Source organism: Pezoporus occidentalis, unplaced genomic scaffold (assembly GCF_034315485.1).
Source record: "Pezoporus occidentalis ecotype Australia unplaced genomic scaffold, CSIRO_AGI_Poc_V1 ctg66, whole genome shotgun sequence".
NCBI lineage: Eukaryota > Metazoa > Chordata > Aves > Psittaciformes > Psittacidae > Pezoporus > Pezoporus occidentalis.
Genome location: NW_026916009.1, coordinates 2,318,557 through 2,340,545, shown reverse-complemented (window position 1 = coordinate 2,340,545; position 21,989 = coordinate 2,318,557). Strand labels below are relative to the sequence as shown.

At 42.6% G+C, this 21,989-nt stretch overlaps 1 long non-coding RNA gene across 2 annotated transcripts in view; it reads left to right on the top strand.

Annotated features, from left to right (window-relative positions):
- The first annotated feature begins 3,567 nt into the window (after positions 1 to 3,567).
- Positions 3,568 to 21,989, top strand: part of LOC134175098 (uncharacterized) — a 39,795-nt gene continuing 21,373 nt past the window's right edge. The window contains exons 1-2 of one of the 2 annotated variants that reach the window (XR_009968894.1): positions 16,134 to 16,243; positions 16,655 to 16,686. This is a non-coding gene — a long non-coding RNA (uncharacterized LOC134175098). Of the gene's footprint in view, positions 3,678 to 16,133; positions 16,244 to 16,654; positions 16,687 to 21,989 lie in introns of those variants that run through there. The other variant, XR_009968895.1, reaches the window with a different exon arrangement.

The window sequence follows — 21,989 nt, the reverse complement described above, 5'->3', positions numbered from 1 at the left end:
TTTAAGGTTTTTTTTGGATCGCCTTGATTTTAAATTATGTATTGAAATTTTTGGGCAACTCAGTCAAGAGCTGATGTGAACAAATGCATGTAAGTGCTGTGAGGTGGGGGCAGCAGTGCTGCAGAGTTAGTCTGGCCATCCATCTGCAGCACTGTTGTATTCCCACATTTTGATTAAGGGCTTTGGTTTGAGACAATAAGCCTTAATATGAAAATGTAGGTGAATGCTTGAAGCACATGAACGATCTCAGTAAAATTAATGATAACTTGCACATCTTCTAGCTCACAAGTCTACAGAACTAGAAGCAGGGCATTGTCTCACCAACCTTTTCAAATAAACACTTCATTTTGCTGTCTTTTCATGTGCAGTCAGATAAATGTAGCAGCTTGGTGCTGCTCAGAGTGGGAGGGCTCACTCCTGCCTCCTTTTCTCTCTCTCTCTTCCCTTTGCTTTTGTCAGTGTAATCTGCTGCATCTTCTGAATCAGATCTGGTGCTTTTAAGACTCATTTTGAAAACTTCTCATCACTGAACAGGTTATGTTGGCTCATGGAAGACCTGACAAACACTTTCATAAGTGCAGGAGAAGGGAAAGGAGCAAAGACAGGGATAGAGGGGAAAAACTAGTGGGAGAAGACTGTTGCTTTTTCTGCTGCAATGAGGTACTGCACTGAGCATCATGTCTGGCTCCTCCTTGCTAAATCATCCAGGATGGACCTGCTGAAAGCATGATTGGCAGACTAGATGAACCTTTGATCCAGTCCAGTATGAGAATGCTATTTTATCCTGCCCTCCTTGTTTTTAGCTTTGTAGGTAACAACCAGGGGCAGAAGGGAATTCCCGACTCTCCTAGTTTGGATCTCTGAACAACTGATTCCTGAGATGCCTTCTGTGAGGGTGAAATCTCCCTGAATGGCTTGAGCCCACGTAATCCTGCCAATGACGCTGTGCATCTGCAAAGTGCTTCTCACTCCAAGTTCACCCTCACGTGTTACCTGTGCTAGTTCAGTCTGAAGAGCAGATGCACAAGCTGCTTAGATTTACATTTTCAGTTTGAAGAGGTGGTAGTTTTCATTCACCTGGCCATAGCATTTTTTTAGTCAGAAACCAGACTAGCAAGCCTCGTGGAGAAGAAAATATCCAGTGAGATACCGATGGTCTTTCACACCAGGTTGGAAGGGGCTCTGTAAAAGGATTCACTAAGTGGTATTTGGGAAGAAACATGCAAGAGGTAATATCAGACTCAGAGAAGGTGAATGAACTTAAGCAAGGCTTTGTTTCTAATTAACTGCAAGAGAACACATCTTCATTTCTTTGCATTAAGGTGCAACTTGGAGATAATATTCTTGTCCATGATACAAGATGGTTTACAAGAGAAAAGAAGGCCTCAGTGAAATACAGTTATGAGAATACAAAATCAAGTGAAAAAATGTTTTAATCAAATATTTTGCTTCATACAGGCAGTAAGAAAGAAAAGGAACACCTGTACAGAAGTTCACTTAGGCGTATTACTACTGTGGTGGAGAGATGAATGGTGATAAGGGCAGTGCTGTGCAGATGAGTGGGAGGAGTAGGGGAGGCAACGAAACAAGGTAGCTTAAAGCCATTTCTGTGCTCATTTACCTCCTGCATTCCCAATCAAGCTTCCAAATAAATTAGAAAAGATGAAGAATGTTTCCCATTTATACCAGCTGCCAGTTGCCTTGCACAATTAAAATGTGCAGAGAGGAACCATTGTGCTCCACCACCTGCAGGAGCCATGGAAGCTCAGAGCAGTAGCATCAGTGTCTTCTGAATGGTCTCCTGTTTGTCACTGGGGACTGTGCTATCCATACACAAGAGCAGGAAACTGTCTATGGAGTTTGTGAGTATAAAAGAATTCAAAAGGTACCTCTCTTGGATAACATTTGCTTTTAGGAAAGACTTTTCTTTTTTTTGCGTTTTGTTCTCACACATGATGATGAAGAGGCTAATAGTCAACCAATCATGTTCCCAGTGAATGCCGTCTCAGTTTGCCTTACTAACAAGCATGTTCCCATTTTCTCCAGTAAGTCCTCTTATCAAATGACAACACTGCTGAGTTTTCAAACACAAGACCTTACAAGCAAAAAGAATTTTGCTGGGAATTATTGTTTAGAATTGCTGTTTTCTGACTGGATAATTGAGTCACTTTGAATAGAGCCTTACGTACCACCATAAAAAGGCAGTTCTGTGACTTCAGGTGGAAACACACTCTTTAAATACAAAAATACAAAGGATTTTCTATGGACATGAACATTTTCACCTGTTAAAGTAATAGCTGATAAATACTAAGGATTTCTTTGGCTTCATGCCAAATTTCAGTAAAAACAGGTTCCTGTATTAAAATGCAAAACAGTGATTTTGGATGGTTTTCTACGACTGAATGACAGCTGAAGGGGTATAAATCCTTCAGAGTCAGTAGCAGTTAAGAGGCAGACAAGAAACAATTAACTTTGTGTAATATTTTGGTGGAAAAGGGTAGTTATTACAGAAAATGCAGAGGTTACAAGATGGAAACTTGTTCATCTCTCTTTCTCTCCAATAGCTGTAGTTTCTCATGAAGACTGATGAAAAAGTCTTCAGCATGATCCAAATGGCACTTAAGCCTCAGGGTTCACTTCATGTCTTTTGATGCATCCCTGATCAGGCTTTGTTTTTGGAAGTGTGATGGTATAGGACCATTAACCGTTACAATCCTCTAGTTGGTCCGTTACTCATTTCTTATACATTACCTGTTCTTGTATGGGGTTTTCTCTGTGCTCCAGAAGACATCTTCTAGTTTTCTTCTGGCTTTATTTAAATGATGTTAAGTCATGTATGCCTCAGTGAAATACTTTTATATTTTTTTTTCTAAACTGAGCTTTCATTTTTTCAAGTGATTTTTTAAAGATAATTTTTGTATGTGATTTAAGGTTTGATGTTGCACCTGAATGCTTAGCTTAGTAAAACAATTTCAACACCTTGTATTTCATATAGTGTGCCTCTTGAAAAACTCAATCTCAGTACCTTTTGGGGGTGAGTTCAGGCTGATTTTCTCACACTTGAATGTCACATTTTGGTTTTTTGCTATCATCAAGTGAGAATGCATTGTTTTCTGTTTCCCTTGCTAAGTTTCCCCTTCTTTTTCATTATCAACCAAAAATTGGTGTTTTCAGTATTAATTCATGTGCTGCTTAACTTCTGGTTGGAGCTCAGGTCTGCAACTAACCGAAACCGTAGTGACCCTGACAGGTCTATAGGTACCAGCCAGGTGCACTTTGTGCACCGCAACTAATTACTATAAAGTGATAAGCAGACATGAAGCGGTCGCATTAGGGTTTATAGTTTCAGCGTGTTTAGACCTGGGCTCCCGGTGGATAGCGGCTGCGGCCGGGGAGCTGTCCCTGCGGCGGGGAGCCAGTGGCACGGCCGGGCGCGCAGCTCCACCTCCCGGCGGCGGGGAAGCCCGGCGGCCGCCGGACGCCAGCCGTCGCCGTCGGTTCGCAAATGCCGCCTGGACAGACTGAGATTGTCGCTTCCTCCTGCTTAGGAGCATCTCTGCCTTCCCCGAGCAGCTCAGCACAGCGGGTCGCGGCGGAGGAGCATCACCGAAAACTGGAGTTTCTGGGTTAGGGGCGGTTTTAAACCTGGAAAGCTGAGCACAAAGCAGGTGTGGAAAGTAAGGGATGGGGCAGCGGTGTGTTTTCCTCCTGTTTCGAGCAACTTTCTCAGAGATAAGCGATGAACTGGCCCCAAGAACCTCTTTACTTGTAAAATTTGAAGTTTCATAAACCCAAAGGAGGGTTGAGGTTGAGGTTGAGGTTAAGTTTAGAATCTGGGAAAAGAAGTGTTTCAAAAGCAGGTTTTCTCCTGGATTTTGCAAAGCTGTGAGATTGGTACAGTCATATGTGAATGCCTTGTGAAACTTGTAGGAGCCATAGGTGTTTAAGCTTTTCTAGGCTGATGGTTACAGCTCAGTTTAGGGTTTGGGAAAGATAATTTGGAAGTATGTTTCCTGTTACATATGGTAAGGCTGCCTGAGCTAAAGGGAAGGTAGGGCTGAAGACCTTTAACAGTCTCGTTCAAACTACCTGCGCAACAGGGCAGTTCGGGCTGAGCTTAGGAGAATTGAGTCCCATCAGCCGTTTCCTGTGGTGACTTGAGAGGCCCTCCAAAACAGTCATATTAGATGGAATTTGAATGCCTTTATTCTTGATTTCCAGGAAAATCTGGTGTTCCCTCTTATAGGGTTACAGTTACAGGCAGGATTAGGGGGACATGAAATGCTGAAGGCATATTTCCCTCTGTGGTCTGTAGGATATTCTGATGCAAGTTCAAGGCTGAATCTGAATGTCTTACCCTCACTCTGTGGAAATTGTAGGTGGTCTTGAGCTTTCTTGAAGACTGTGTAATACAAGGAGTTAGGAAAGTGAGGTTTACTGAAGTATATTTCCTGCTGTGTTCAGCAGAGTCACATGAGATGATTTGGGGACTGATGCTATGAATCTCAATGCCATATTCTTACTTTTGGCCTAGGAATAGTGTCGCTATGCTTTCGTGAAGACTATAGGAGAGTATGAGAGAGAAAGGACTGCAAGATCAAGTTTATGTTGTGTTCTTACAAGGCCTCCTGAAAGATGAGTAAGAGCTGGTACAAAGTGAAGGTTTCACCATGAGGTTTCACTAACTCCTGCAAGTTAGGCTCAAGGTTTGTTTTCTGGTAGCCATACAAGTAAATACCAAGCTGAAGTGGGGAGAAACTAACGGCATATTCTTAATTTTGTGGTAGCTTAAGCAACACTATATCTTATCTACTTAAGGGTTCATAGACTCATAGAATCAAAGAATCGTTAGGGTTGGAAAGGACCTTAAGATCATCTAGTTCCAACCCCCCTGCCATGGGCAGGGACACCTCCCACTAAACCATGTCACCCAAGGCTCTGTCCAACCTGGCCTTGAACACTGCCAGGGATGGAGCATTCACAACCTCCCTGGGCAGCCCATTCCAGTGCCTCACCACCCTTACAGTAAAGAACTTCTTCCTTATGTCCAATCTAAATTTCCTCTGTTTAAGTTTTAACCCATTACCCCTTGTCCTATCATTACATGTTTGGTTACAGAGTAGAAAGCAGTGCCACACATTTCAAAGGCCACACAGGGCTGTTGCTGATAGATATGAAGGCCTTATACTTCAAAGCAGCCATGAATTTCTGGGGTTTGATCAGGGCTAGTGTTAAGTTCTGGAAATCAGAAGCAGGTTATTTGCAGGTTATGTCAGACTTTCAGTAGGTTATTAGATGAAGCCTGACGCAGTTAGCTTGGAGTTGGGAGTTCTGGATTTAAAGAGCTTAGTATTTTGGGCAGCAGGTGGTGCTTGGTCTGCATGATGACTTTAGTAGCTCTTAGCCATTGAACGCCTTGCTATGACATAGCATTTGGTAGTGGGTGCTACATGCTGCCCATTTTTCATTGTGGGCTTTCAGCAGGACAAGTGATGTGGTTATAGGTGTTTGCTATGGGATTGTTTTTTTTTGTGGAAATCACCAAGAGAACCAGCATTAATCAGAGGAGGAAGCATGTTTGTGGTTGCATTTCAACCAAATAATGATCAGGATGGTTATGACCACAAATATCAGAAATAAAGGGGGAGAAAACTTTCCCCTCACCTCATGCAGTTGGGAAGCCAGCTGGCACATCCATGCCTGGACCTGTCTCTGAAAAAACAGGAAGGGGAATCCACATCCAGAAAAGACGCACAGATCACCAGGTACTGGTGATTTCCAGGTTCTTGTGGAGGCCCTGAAGCAAGTGCTGAGTACAATGGTCTCCTGCTCATCTTGCCCATCCACAGCACTCTGAGACAGGGCTTTATCCAGCTCTGCTGAGGAAGAGATGCTCGGCAGGAGCACACACAGCTACTGTCACTGGCATGAGCAGCGGAGTACAGCTGCAACCAGGCCAGACAAATTAGGATACAAAAATTGCTGAAAAATTACTGTCAAAATGTGCCATGGAAAAGATGGGTTATGAGGGTTTCTCCTGCTGAAGATTTTGATCTTGAATCAACCAGCACAGCCAGCTCGGAAGAGCAGAAAGATATTTCTTTTGTTTGTCTTGTGTAGCATGTAAAGGCACCTGTAGATAGATGCTAACAATAAGGAACTGAATCTCACAATGCTTGGAAATCAAAAAAGCCATCAATCATTGTTTTTGCTTACAATACCCCCTAAAAAAAAATGGTGGTTGTGTTTAGATATGTAGTCTCTGACAGCTGCTGACAAGGCAAAAGCATGTACTTAGCTTCACTGGAGCTACTGGTAATGCCCCATCTCTTCTGCTCCCAAGTCCCCGGGGGGGGGCGGGGGACAGACATCCAGACATGTCAGCTTGTGGCCAAGGGATGTGACTTGCAAGACCCAGGTACAATCAAGTCCCCTAATACAAGAAATGAGCTATGTCTACAAGGCTCTGACACACCTACAATAGTATAAAACACTTAGAAAAGAGAAAGATTTCCTCTGAGATAGCATCAGTTGGTGGTTGATGCACGTTGCGCCTATCCTTGTTAGGTGAAGCAAATCCCCACCTGTGCTAAAAGCTGTGGCTCTTGCAAACGTTGCAGCATACAACAGCTGCTGAGTAGTTGTGTGTGTGCTTGTGCACATGTAGTTAAGAAATATGTACCCATTCAAAATGCTGAGAATTTTTAAATCTAAATTCTTATTCCCTTATAATAGGAAACACATTTTATTTTGTGAAAATGCTAATATTACCTTGACACAGCATAATGCATCGTGTAACTTGGAAGAAGGCATTGACACAGCTTTTTAAAAAATATTAAAATTAAGCTGTTTTCATTTACATGACAACAGGTTCTTTTAAATGTTTGCTCTTGCAGTTCCTGTAGAATGTGGTTATTTTCCCAAGATGTGGTATTTTCAATGCTGACACTTGGTGGTGCTGCAGTTAATAGGTTCTTATTTTTCTGCAGCTGTTTCTCCTGTTTCTTCCTGTCCTTCATTTGCAGATGCTGCTTCGGCCATCGAAGCCCCTTAGGAACCATGATCCATCTTTCAGCAGTTCTTAATTTAATAATAATAACTGGAATAATAACAACAACAATAATATTAACAACAGTAATAGCAATACCAGCAACAATAATAACAACGCTACAACTGCCTTTATAGTACATGTTTCCTTACAAAATGAGTAAGCATCATTCTAGTGAAACAGCACAAATACAGGCATGGTCCAGTAATTCTAAGCATCAACACAGAGGGTAAGCTCTGAAAGGGATCTTGAGAGGTGATGGAGTCCATCCTCTTTTTGCAGGAGCAGGGATAGCTGGAGTTCTGCCCAACCTTTTATTGAATACCAGTATAGGCTTTATGGGAATACCTCAGATGGTTTAATGTGTTTTACATACATGTCTCCCACATGGGATCTCTGCCTAAGTAAAGATGAGAGGCAAGGCACGTGGGTTTGGGTGTTCCAGTCTCACATGCAAGAGATAGTCATATCTGCCAGTGGGCAGTGGAACAAAGATTTTGGCTTGTCCCAGCATTTCTGTGGGCTCATCTATAAATTCACAGGTGCTGGAGGAACCATAGGAGATAGGAATATGGATAGGAGCCATAGGAGGAGCTGTGAGGACATCCTGCTGCACTGCTTTGCTCTGAGGGTCTCCCCCCAAGTGCCCTTAGAGATGCTCAGAGCATTAAAGCACAGATTGCAGGTGATCCTGGAATGATCAGCAGCAAGGTTTGCTGTTGCAAAGGAGGCAGGCAATGCTGTGATAAGAAGCTGTCTCTCTGTTCCCACTCACTGGCTCAGCCCTCCACCTTCACATAGCAACAGCCTGTTTCAGGCAGGAAATAACCTGTAGGGACAAATTATCTTAATTATTAGGACAAAGATTACTTGTTTGAGTGCAGATTCTTAGTATTAATACCAAAAATAATCAAGATATGTTGTTGTAATTAAATTGAACCTGTTCTTTCCTCCCCAAAGATTTCCCTTAAATCTTATTCATTATTTGATTGGTTAATTAGTATTAAAGACCCAAAGAAGTGGCTGTTCACACACGATAAGCAGAGCAAGAGCGTGACTGCTATTACATGCTTCCTGGGAAGCGGTCAGATTACAGGCTCCAAAACAACACTCTAGCTGTCAGAATGCAGTGAACATACACACACTGAAGAAATAAGGTTAAGCACAACAAATGTGCTCCTGATGAAACAACGGAGGCACTAAGCTGATGTGGAAAAACTGCCTTCCTAGGCAGGAAAATGTGTTCTCACTTGGTGGTACTGTGTGGTGAAAGCCTCAGAACATATGGTAGGATCAATTTTGGTTTTGGACACATGTTTTAATGCTCTTTAACATGCAAGCTTCCTATTTCATTGGTCTTGGTAGATAAAAGGGAGCTGTTTGTCACATCCTGCTGCTTTGCAGAGGCTGATTTTATATGTGTGGACTTTGGATTTGGGACAGACAGAAGGAGTTATGTGCCAGCTGGAAAAAAATGGGATGCCCATCGTCAGATTGTGAATGGGAGAAATTAGAACATATACAATTTACTCAAGCTCTTAAAAAAAAAAAAAATTAAAAAAAAAGGATAAAAGCTGGAAGTTCCCTTCATTATTTGAACAGAATATTACTTTTTACCTGAAGAAAAATGCTTGTTTTTTCTTGATTTTCTTGATATTTTTAATGTAATTCCCTGTTTCCGTTAACATCAGAAGATCTGGTATGTTTCCTAATAGAAGAATTTTTGTTTAACCTTAACCTTTGCCTTTGGAATGAAGTTTGTTTTCCTTTGCACCCTGAGGTCTGTCCTTTGAAGCAAAGGATTATATTACATATGATTTTCCCCTGGAAATTAGAGAGCAACCCTGCCTCTTCCTGGAAGTGAGAAAGTAAAACCTAGACTGACATATTGAAAAGGTTTTGCTGAACTCTGCTTTAGAATTGTATCCTTGTTTATTTTAAATCAGCTTTAAAGTCAATGTCAAACACTGCTTGAGCTCTCTTATTTCAGTCCACAATATACCTAGTAATTTGTAAGTCATGAATTTACAGGTGCATATTTACAGACACAGTTGTCTATCCTGTTACTCCTGCTGAAAATTCCTTATCATGGCATGGGAAAACTCCAGGAGGATTTTGCTACCATTCTCTAAAAAACAGTTTCCAGAACTAATTCCAGTACTTTTGTTGGGGAAAAAGTGCTTTGATTTTTTTTTTAAATGTACTTTCTACTTTTACTTACAGAGAGAGATGGGTACCTGCTAAGCACAGGTGCATAAGTATTACTTCTCTTTTGAGTCTCCTATTTAGTCTCGTCAGAAGATCTGATTTAGACACTCCCTGTTCTCAGGATGGCTTTTGTCTTCCAAGGTTGGATGCAGGCTGGGACTTGTAAAGGGAACTGAAGCTACAAATTTCATAAGAAAAATGAGCCGTAGTTCTTTGTATGCTATGTACCTTGTACATACCTACCTTATCCCACAACAAGCAACTCGGCAAACAATAAAAGCAGGTGTTGCCAGGATTTTCCTCAGCCAGAGTCCTGAGATGGCCAATGTGTTTCTGCATCTTCCTGGTGCTGCTACACTTTAGCAGGGCCTCTGTCTCAATCAGAGATGCTGTGGAGAGAGCCTCCACCTCCACCTGGGTTTGGGTGCAGGCAGCTTGTGTGTTTATCTTACTTTGTATAGGTTACTACTCATATCACTGAGTTAGTGATTAAAAATATTTGGGAAGAAGGTAAAGATTGCATGGGTTTAGATTTGAGTAGGTGAAAACTATTGAAAATAGAATCTGATCAAAAAAAAGAATTTAGAAAGCAAAAGCAAAGTGATTAGTTCCCTTTTCAATGAGACTTAAGTGACAAAAGGTATGTTTCATCATGAATGAAGAAAAACTTGCCTTAAATTTATTCAAGGTCTTATTAAAAATTTATTTGCCTTCCCTTAGTAATTACTGATTATAAAATATATGCACTCAGGTTTACATAGAGCTGAACAACAAGAGTCTGAGAAGGACCTCAGACAAATCTCACTGTAAGATTATATATGCAAATAATTTTGGTATAATTGTAGTGCAGGTCTTTCTGCAGGATTACAGGATAACCAGTACTAAACCTAGCTGATCCACAAAGCAGAAACTGACAGTGAAGAACCAAACCTTCTTCCAGGACAGATGATCATATATAGGTGACAGAGGATAATATATGGACTGTATATAGGAGACACTGGGAAGTGGATAATTCTATTAAGGGCCAAAATGAACACTTCTGGAGGAAGCTTTGCTGGCTGGGAGATGATGGATACGTGACATGATCCTCTCAGGAAGAGTAGCTGTACCCAAGTGTTCCTTCCCAGACCTCCTGCACCACTTGGCACTGTGGCCGAGACCCACCACTTACATCTCTCCAGGTTGTGCTCCCTCTCCCTGAGCATGACCTTTACAATTCCACTTCATTCAAAGCTTTTCATGGAAGATGTAAAAATATCCCAGGAGACACTGTCTGGGTGGACATATAAGAAATACCTTGTGTTGCTGCATTAGCTCTGGCAGCTGCTGGATGCAGCTGTCAGGCATTCCCACACTGACCTTCACTGTGATTTTCTCCTGCAAAAAGTATAGCTGTGGGATAGAAGGACTTTTTTCCTTGTTGCTGTTGCTGTTGTTTATTTGTTTTGTTAAAGGAGTAAGGCTTTTTAATGTGATTTCTGTCCCAGCCCCATGATTCATGCAAACAGTGCTCAATAACTATACTGCATAGCAGTGACAGCTGTTTTTCAGAAATTACCGCACATAAATACATAAAAATGCCTTTTTAAAATGTCCTGGTCCTCAAGACTTCACTCTTACCACACAGAATACAATGCTCCTAACTAGGGCTGGAAATAAAGACATCGACTGAAGATGGCTCAGCTTAGGATGGTTGCCTCCTCCAGACCGTGGCAAGGTACCACCAAGGCAGATGTGAATCTCTGCAGTGGATTAGTCTCTTAACTGCAGCACCATTATTTTTCCCACTTAAACTTTTCTCTAGAGCCTTCTGCTGTTGCCTTGTCTGCCTGTAACTGAAAACCTGACTTCCTGAGGCAGGTGATTTTATAGCTTCAGTGACTGACAGCCTGTGAGACAATTTCCATCAAACATGAAAGATCCCCAATGACAGGAAGAATTTGGGAGGGCACAAAAAATTCCCCCAATGTATTTAAATGCAGAAGGTGTATGTGATGAGCTCTCAAGGCCATAATGGAGGAACTCATTTATATACCTCATTTTGCTTCATGTTCGCAGGAAGAGTTTGGCTGCGATTATGGGTATGAGGTGGTCTGCATGGCTACAGACAAGCAGGTACATATCATGCTGAAAGCTCTCCAGCCTTTCGAAAAGGTAACTTTTATTAAAGCATAGAGTAGGTGCTGCTGCTGAGCAGTCAGGAGGTTTCACTAGAAAACATTCCTTCTGGAAGCTGTTTTGTTTGATTATTTTTGGTTTATATCTCATTTGCAGGCTGCTAAAGTGCACGAAGGGACTGTGGCCAGATGCTTGCTTTGTGCTTTGTTCTCTGGCTGAACCTTGTAAACAAGCTATAACCCTCAAAGCAAATTTTGGTTTGCTTATCCTGGGCTTCTTTTTTTTTTCTTTCCCTCCAGCTGCTTAGAACTTGAGGATGTTGCTTGTTGAAACAAAAATTTATATTTTTCCCTATTCCTGTATTTCTTTCACTTTTTAGGGGGAAAAAATCTGCAATTACTTTTTTGTTTAAATTTTGTTTGCTTATTTGTTTTTTAAACTCTAGGCTGCAAAACTGATTCTGTGAACGCCCAAACCTTCTAGGGTGTGGTGCACCTTTTTCCATAGTAAAGCACCACAATGACTGGGCTGGTTCAGAGCCTATTGCTCCAAGGTGAGGATACCTGATCCCTTAGCTTGCACTGGCTGCCCACTGCCTACCATATCTTTGCATAGGGTCTTTGTGAAAGGTCACACTCCAGGGAGAGGAGAGCCTGGAAACAGCTTCTTCTCCTACAGAAGGTATATGCTTTCTCTGCTTTAAAATCATACACAGTGAGAGCAGATGCCACCTTGATGGTTTTCTCCTCTAAAAATTTAGGTTATTATAGCTTAAAAATAAAAAGTTCAGCCTTGTACCTGTGCTATGCTATAGAATATTTCTCCCAGGCAAAAATGAGATAGCAGTGAGCCATGGCTGAGGGAAAAGCATATAAGAAGAAAATACTTTTTGATCAAAATGCCCTTACATAGTTTTGGCAGTGAATAACAGCTGCCAGTGGAACATGCTCCGGAACAGCCTTGCATCCTGTGAATGGCCACATGGCATCGGAGCACCCAGGCTGTTTTGTGTAGGGGATAACTTGTGTCTCAGAAGCATTTTGTGCACTTCGTGCAGCACATTAGGGTCACCTTCCAGGTGACATGTTCATTGGGCCAGTGCCTGGGCCATCATGGGCATCATACTGATGCTGGCCTGGGCACCTCACTTTGCCCCTTTCTCCCCTGGAAAACATGGCTGGGGGCAGTTTAGCTTTCTCCTTCCAAAGAAATGTATGCTTGTTGCCCAGGAGCTGGGCTGGCGAAGCTGCCAGATCCCTTGTGACAGTGGCAGGCTGCCAGGCACCAGGGCATGGCAGTGCCGTCCCCATGCTGAATGGGAGGAAGAGGTGGTGTACAGGGAACACCCTGTGTTGCTGGTGCAGAGGGGCTAAGGCAGTGTGCCACCCGCAGCGCATTTGCACACCCTAATTCGCGCAGCTTGGCGATTGGGAGACTGCTCTCAGGAATGCTCACCCAAGTGAATTGGCTGCCCTTGCTTTTGCTGATCCCCCTTGTGTGGCAAAACCCACAGTGGTGGGTGTTGGATGAATCGCAGGTCTGGGACTGCTTTGGGATGTATATGCTGTGTGTCTGATCACAGTTCCTCTGGCTGTTCAGCAGTGATCTTACAGCCTGCCCTTTCCACTGCCTCATGTAGCTGTGGAAAACAGAAGCCTTTCCTACTGTGGTCTTCTGTCATCCAAAAATACACATCTCATCACGCATCACTTGTGCCGCTATTGCTGCTGCCCTTCCAGGCCCTTCTAGAGAGGCTCTGCTTGCCCAGTCCCTGCTTCTGCTGCTTGATACTATTAGCTGGAGAGACTTGCTGGAAACAGACAGTCCCGTGAGCAGTTTCCTATGGACTTGTTTGGATGCAATTTTCCATGAACGGGGCTTTCAGAACATCCCTCTCTGCAGTGGCCTCCTGAGTGTCTAGCAAGGGGTGGGCTCTTACTCCTCCACATCTCTCTTTGGGGTCATTAATAAGCCTCTCCCCTTTCCTGTGAAACGTGTGGGAACTTAGTTTTCTGCCCTCTCTTCGAAATAGGGCAGAAATAATCCAGAGGCTTAACAGCAGCTCGGGAAGAAGGGGAACAAGAGCACAGACCCTGGTTTCCTTAGGAAACAAGCCCAGAAACAGGGTGAATATACATATAGACAGAGGCTTAGGGTTTTATCTCCCTTATGATAAAGCAGTGCCATGGAAAGTAGCTGGGTACAGGGAAAAAGTGTTTTCAGGGCTTTGTTTCCTGCAGTGTTCAGGCAGGGACAATACTTTTCTTAGCTGGGTAAAAGGGCCTTTCCTCTCCCAAAAGCCTCACAGCCCCTCCTCTGTTTCTGAGATTGCATCTGGAAGGAAACAAAAGATGCAAACACCAGACCCAGTGTGTTAACTGAAAAAAGATATTTTTTCACTCAAGCAGATGGCGACTAAAAACCTACCATAGAAACCAACTTACGCAACTCTTCACAACCCGTGTGTGCCTGGTAAATACAAACCGCCAGATAGAACAGTGAGATAGAGCTAGGCAAAACAGCTTGTGCCAGTGAAACAGTGAAGTAAGGAGCATAGAGTAATTTATAATGAACTTGCAAAGGATATGTAAAAATACAAAGGTGGTGATGTAATCCAAGTGTTGCTTCAAAACCCTGCAATTATGGTTTCTGCATTTGTATGGGCCACCAAACCCTACAAATCAACAACAGCGCTAGGAATAAACCCTCTGTGGAAGCCGGAGTCAGCCAGAGGCAAAGGCACATGGCAGCTGCTGGAAGATGTGCAGGCTGTGGCTGGGCCAGAGGCATGGAAACTCAGAGCAAGCCAGCCACAGCCCAGCTCCACTCTGCTCCTGGGTGGAAGGAAAAGCTGTAGGAGAAGAGAAGAGGAGGCAAAGCTATGGTGAAAGAAGGGTTTCAGGCAGACATCAGACGGCAACAAAACCCAAGGCCACAGCATAGTCACCCCAGCTTGTCCTGACTCCTTCCAGCAGGATGGTCAGGAGATAAGTGCGGATGAGGGCAGCTGAAGGAGAAGAGGCAGCTGAGAGATTTGTGCATCTCCTGTGTTACAACATCTTAGAAGTGAATTATGTAGGTTAAATGTTTACCAGAGTTGTGAGACAGGATTTGATGTTGGATGGCAGGCAAGTTCAGCAGGACATTCAATGTGGTACATTAGCCATTTCAGGTTTCACCTAAAGATTGTGGGTATTTCAGAGGGTAAATGCTGTTTGAAACATTCTGTTTTGGCTCACCTGGATCAGCATTCTCAGTAGGTAGGAAAATACACACAAAGTCTGAATTTTCCTGAAGTGTTTAGAGTGTATTTTCTATTGCTAGGATAACAGGAGCCAGTCTGGCAGAGACTTTACATACTGTGAACATTGGAGCTTTACATGCTGTGAACAAACCTGCTGATTTTACTGCTGCTTTCCTAACTCTCACTTTTTTCCCTAGATTTGAAAACTTTTATTTGAAACAGTCACTTGAGTCTTTCACATGGGTTGCATATACTGACAGCAGCTCTCCTGTGTCCATGTGTTTCCTTATAGAATCATATTTTTGATTGACTTTCATACAGAAGAAGCTCCCAGAGGAACTCGTTGAACCATATGGGTCCTATCTTTTGACATAACAATTATTGCCTGATAATAACAGAATAGCAATAGCAGCATGTTTGGGAATCAACAGTGAAATACTAATGAATGTTAATGCATTGTTTTAATTTACTACATTTGTTTTGTTGATGTACTTATTAACCTTCTGGTCTGTGGTTAATAAGGCATTCTATTTTAAGGTATTATTATCTGGGGGAAGAAGAGAAAAACAACACTGATGAAGTTAGAAAATTTGTTCTTCATTTCATTCACATTTTGCTTGGTAATTGACAGCAGATTTTAACCACTAACCCATAGACTGGAGGGACATTGATGTTATTTTAACAACACAGTGATAGAGGGATGGTTTTAAAAAGAGAATGCACAGATTATTTTAGCTGTATAAAAGGACATTATGGCCAGGAAATGCCATGCATTGCACAAGGCAGTCCAAAAGACTACACTGGTCCCACATGTTCCACACTGTGCTGAGTGTGCACCTGACAAAGCTGCTGGCTAGAGTGGCCTGACTGCAGGATGAAAGCCAAAGACAAGTGCAGCACAAGGCTGTTTTGTAGCACACAGATAATCATTTCCCATGGGGGAAGGTTTCCTCCTCCCTACTTTAATTACACCCTCCTGATTTTTCTGCCCTTTCATTGTAATGCTTTCTGGCTCCTATGACCATACTAACATGTGGCCTATTGCTGTCCACTCGTCTTGGTTCAAGTCATTTAACTGCAGCTTGTCATGGGATAGGACGGAGGGATTTCATTGGGAAAAAAGAATAGTGCTTGTCCTCTCCTCCCCCTCTCTAGAATCTATTCCACTCTGGATGAGATTTATGGATGTATCTAAGGGATATACTTAAGGGTACAACTTTCACCGACAAGCAGTAAGATTCATGTTTCTAAAACCTATTTGAAAGTTTACCTCTTTGTGACTTTTATTGCCATGGTACTGAAATCAGCATCCCTCATCTGCATTAGCAAGGAAAATACTGTCAAAACCTGGAAAGCTGGAGGCTGGAAGTGTAATCTTCCAAGCAGAGAGCATGTGTCTGCTACAGCCCCTGCTCCACCTTAACAACTTTGAGCAGCCCCACTGTGACCCCACATGTGCCTGCCTGGGGCCTTATTTAAACACAGCCAGAGGCTGCTGGTCCCTTCCCTGGTGATGCTGTAGGGTGCTGCACTCCAGCCCTTATGGTTTTCTGCTTTTGCACTGGGCAAGACCTTCCCTGGGAGAAATGTTGTACCTCTCCAATGCTTTGGAAATAAAATGTAAGGTGGAAAACAGTTTTACAATTTGGTTTCCGAAATCAGTCCTCTTTATGGGCATGCAGCTTGTTCTTTGGGCCTTGAATTGCATACTTATGATGTCTTTTTTAGAAAGCTCAAGCACACTTGAATTTGATTATAATTTGGATGTCTAATACCCTTAAATTAATTTGGAGACCTCTTTTTTTAAGCCCTAACGGTAATTCCATCAACAAAATGCTTAACAATAGCATTTGGTCTTTCAGACGTAAGTAGTCTCTGTTGGTTTTGTTTCCCATTAAGATTTCTTTTAGAAGTTTTCATTTTTAAAAAGGAAAATTTCCTTGCAGGGAGGGTGAGGGGACTGGATTTTACCATTGTTTATAAAAGCATGTGTGTGTACACAGCAGAACCTGCTATTTCCTCTTGTATTAGAACAGCTGAAGAAAGGGGAAGAAAATAAACAACAAAGGTAAGAGGGCATTTCAGTTCCTTTAATCTCTAAGCTGTTTCAGCCGTGTTTTCAGACACTAAGTGTTCTCTTGTCTGAATTGTGAAAAATATATTCCTGATAAATCCGGTCACTGAAAGAAGGTTCTTCCCTTTTCCTGGGGTCTGTATTTGGGTGTTTCTCTTTAGTGACTGTGACTGCATACCCCTACTCAAGCAGAATCTGTGTCCCTGTCTTAGGCTGGTGAACTTCTTGAAAAAGGCTGTGTTTGTGACTGCAACGCTCTGGGACAGGAGCATGCATTTATTATTCATACATGGCAAATGTGTGCCTTGGAAATACTAAAGTTCACCAGTCCTTTAGTGGCTGGATGCATACTAAGGTTATTTCTATTACTTCCTTCTGTTCAAAAATGCCAGCACAAGAATGAACAGGCTAAACCAGAACCACTTTTTTCATCACATTTAATTCATTACACCGGACTCTCCTTTCATATTATCCCTTCTCACTCCTCTTTCCTCTGAGGCAACTGTTTATTATATACCCTGCTGATGCAATTAATGAAAAAAACAAGGTCCGCTTGTGCTGACTAATGCAGAAGCCCCACAACTTTCCAACAGTCGCAGCAGGAGGGAGTCATATCTGTGTGCTCCATCTCTTGGAACAGTGATAGCTGCCTACAAGCGCTGGCACTTGGTCTGTGCTCAGGAGGTCCATCTCTAATCTACATAGGTTGCCTACTGAAAGCAATTGTACTGTTATCAGTCTTATTAAAAATGCCACCACCACTCTCCAAAAAACTTTGGACCCAACACATAATAGAATATTTAAGAACTTATTTTGCCCCATCAAGTAATTCCTCTAAAAGGAAAGGTACAAATACTTATTTTGAAGTTTTTTCCTTTGAGCCCTCCAGGTACATGTATTACACAGCTACCACCTGACTTTTTTCAGAGGTATGCACACGGTATGTTCCTTTACCTTCAAAACCTTTCATTTCTTGGAAGCTGTATTAATCCGTGGTAGAAAAACATGTACAATTCAGCATGATTTTCTTGTAATTCCTTATTCATTTCTACGCAGATTCCAGTGCTTGTCTCCTCAAAGCAAGTTCGGTATAGCACACCGAGGACAGGCTGATAAAGCATTCTTTTTTGAAGATCTGACCTGAATCAAACAATTGCAGTGCAGTGGTATTATTGATTTGCTCTATGATATGCCAGGTTGAGTAGGGAAACATTTTAAGGGTCACTTCAAAGAACCAAAATGTACTCTTTTGAAATAATACTGTATAGGAAGGATGATGAAGACATTGCAACTCTGGCTACTGTGAAGCTGAAATTCGAGTGAAATCTCACAGGGCATGGAGTTATGTGAGTAGGAAGTAAAAGGAGCTTGTGCAAACCCCTGTGAATTGAAAGGATAAAACTAACATGTTAGAAGCATGACAAATTAGTGGATAGAGGGCTGTTTACGAAGCGGGAAGGAAGGTGAAAGAACTGACTTTGTCCTGTCTTTAAGATAAGACTAGATTATATATTTCATATCATATTTCTCTTAACTGTGCTTAGAAACACAAATTTATCAGTAGACCTCAGATAACACTAGAAATGCAGCCTTCTATTTTTCTGAGCTCTTAATTTTTCCTGTCATGAGGACTGAAATGCACAGGTTCCTTAACTGTGCTCTTTCATGCATGGACTCATTTGTTTTCTGTTTAAGTGTTTGATAAAGATATGTTAGTCCAAATTACTTCTTGGGCAACTTTGAAAGCATTGAGGTTGATGTGTGGATTTCAGGTGCAGCAACTGAAAGGCATCTTTGCTGAGATCAAAGCTTAATATTTTTACATTGTCTTTGAAGTCTAGAAGAAAGTGAGTGATCCTGAAGATCAAGACAGAGAGGTCTGCTATCCTGCAGCTCCTCTGCATGTTTATATTGCTGAGTAGTTTGACTCCCCACACTTTCTCCCTGTAAGAAAGTGACAGAGGGAAGGATTAGTAACTTGCTTAGTCCTGCTTAGTAATAGTGCACAAGCAACTAGACTTTTTTCTCACTCAGAGAAAGAAGTTTCCCTCCTGTAAGCATAACTAAATGTACAAGGCAACTAATAGTTGTGAATACCAGCAAAAGGGTTTGTAGTTCCACTAACCGAAATGTATGTGTGCAGGTTTAAACTTCCAACAATGTTGGTTTGGTGATCATACTGAGCTTGGGAGGAAACCAAGTGATATAAAGCACAAACCAATATCACCAGCATGATGCACTGCAGGCTGGAGTCATTAGAAGGAAAAAAGTCTAGTCAGAGAAACTTTCAGGAGTGTTATTACCAAAGAGATTGTTAAGGCTGTCTTCCATCAGAAAGGGATGTGACAGTTTACAGAAGTATTGTCATTCACATCTAGAAAAAAAGTGTTGTTTCAGTCCTGTGACAACTCTTCATTGTTGCTATATATTGAGAACAAATGTCACTCTTTTCACAGCTTTTCTCCAGACAGCCAAATAAACTGGGTGTATTCATAGTCTCTTGAAGAATACAGGCACTGGTATTTAAAGTGCGGTTGGTGATTCATGGAAAACTGATAAACACTAATTTCAAAAACAATGGTACTGAGCAGTCACATTGTGCTCCTATAGCTGCCGTTTCTTGTATCTTCCCACTTAGTCATACATCCTGAAACACCCAGGGATCTTCCCTGTGGTACAGACCTATTTGTGTCATGAATATTGCCATTCTTTTTAGATTACTTATTTTCTTCATATTGTAATTAATATCCTTGTGAAATACTGCTTCTGTCTCTGAAAGATGAATCTGTGATTGCCTTCACTGTGATGCTAGTATACCAGCACCACCATAAAAATTGCCACTATCGTAAATGACACCTGCTTCGGCAGTTTTACAGAGCTGTAGGAATTTATTAGGCATGAAAATAACTTTTAACCCTAAGCTGGTCCTTCTGTAGTATGGCTCAATTTTTAATTTTTTGCCTTTTACTGTCTGTGCCATGCCTGTCCTGAGTAAGCATAAGATGCCAGAACAGGCAAACCAGAATCTTTTCTCGGCATCTAATGCTGCAAGAAAAGGGTGGTTATTTTCACTTGAACTAATTTCCTGCAATATTATTTAACTAACTTTGCTGAGCAGAGATAAGAGGCTAAACAGAGTTGGTACTAATCTCTCCTCTAATTTTAAACAATGAGGACTCAGGCTCTATGGTGAAAAGGGGGAAGTTAGAAACTCTAATTCTTCAATCATGATTTCATCCTATGAGTTTACGAAGAGTGGTCACTAGTGTGCTCCTCTGAATAAGTGAAAATAGGTGGGAAAACTGGGATTTAGAAAGGGTTTGGGAGGATCTTTTGTTGTTGCTTTTAAAAAATGGAAAGAATTGACAAGAGTTTGGTGATTGATGCATGTGGGACTAGAACTGGCCTTTGTGTGCACCCTGCCAAGGAAGCTGGGTCCCTGGCTGACTGACGAAAGTGCCCATGGGGGAGCACATGCAGACTGTGGGAATGGGCTTTTGGCTACCTTTTTGTAGCATACACCTTCCTGGTGATACAAGGTGTCTGAATCTGGAAGAGATGTTTTTGGACTCTGCATTTCCCCATGTGGTGAGTGAGTGCTTTCACTGTTGAATGAGGAGCTGCAAAGGCGCTTCCCTGTCCTCTCTTCTGTGCCTAATGCATAAAGTCTCTTCTGTGCCTAACCTGTTGTTTCTCACGTTCTTGGCCTCACAACACAATTACTGTAAACAGAGGGTACGCTGTGGCTTAGGGTAGTTTTTTTATTTACAGAACGTTGTTACTGCTCCTCTCTGGTCAGTTCCAAGAAATTATTTTCTCACAACAATTTTAACCCGTTCCCTCTTCAAAATAAGTTATATGTAGTTAGTATAATCATACGTGAAAAATCATGGCAGTCAGGTGAAGTTCCCAACAACTGGAAAAAGGGAAATATAACCCCCATTTTCAAGAAGGGGAAGATGGATGACCCACGGAATTACAGAGCAGTCAGTCTCACCTCTGTGCCTGGCAAAATCTTGGAGCAGATTCTCCTGGAAGACATGCTAAGGCACATGAAAATCAACAAGGTGCTTGGTGACAGCCAGCATGGCTTCACTAAGGGGAAATCCTGCCTGACCAATTTGGTGGCCTTCTATGATGGGGCTACAGAACTGATGGACTGGGGTAGAGCAGTTGATGTCATCTCCCTGGACTTGAGCAAAGCGTTTGACACTGTCCCACACAACATCCTTGTCTCTAAATTGGAGCGACATCAATTTGATGGATGGACCACTCAGTGGATAAAGAACTGGCTGGATGGCCACACACAAAGAGTTGTGGTCAATGGATCAATGTCCAGCTGGAGACCAGTAACGAGTGGTGTCCCTCAGGGATCGGTGTTGGGACCGGTCTTGTTCAACATCTTTGTCGCTGACATGGACAGTGGGATTGAATGCGCCCTCAGCAAGTTTGCCGATGACACCAAGCTGTGTGGTTCGGTTGATACGCTGGAGGGAAGGAATGTCATCCAGAGGGACCTTGACACACTTGTGAGGTGGGCTGATGCCAACCTCATGAGGTTTAACCATGCCAAGTGCAAGGTCCTACACCTGGGTCGGAGCAATCCGAGGCACAGCTACAGGTTGGGCAGAGAAGAGATTCAGAGCAGCCCTGTGGAGAAGGACTTGGGGGTGCTGGTCAATGAGAAAATGAACATGAGCAGGCAGTGTGTGCTTGCAGCCCAGAAAGCCAACCATATCCTGGGCTGCATCAAAAGGAGCGTGACCAGCAGGCCGAAGGAGGTGATCCTGCCCCTTTACTCTGCTCTCGTGAGACCTCACCTGGAGTATTGTGTGCAGTTCTGGTGTCCTCAACATAAAAAGGACATGGAACTGTTGGAACAAGTCCAGAGGAGGGCCACGAGGATGATCAGGGGACTGGAACACCTCCCGTATGAAGACAGGCTGAGAAAGTTGGGGCTGTTCAGCCTGGAGAAGAGAAGGCTGCATGGAGACCTCATAGCAGCCTTCCAGTATCTGAAGGGGGCCTATAGGGATGCTGGGGAGGGACTCTTCATTAGAGACTGTAGTGACAGGACAAGGGGTAATGGGTTAAAACTTAAACAGGGGAAGTTTAGATTGGATATAAGGAGGAAATTCTTTCCTGTTAGGGTGGTGAGGCACTGGAATGGGTTGCCCAGGGAGGTTGTGAATGCTCCATCCCTGGCAGTGTTCAAGGCCAGGTTGGACGAAGCCTTGGGTGACATGGTTTAGTGTGAGGTGTCCCTGCTCATGGCAGTGGGGTTGGAACTAGATGAT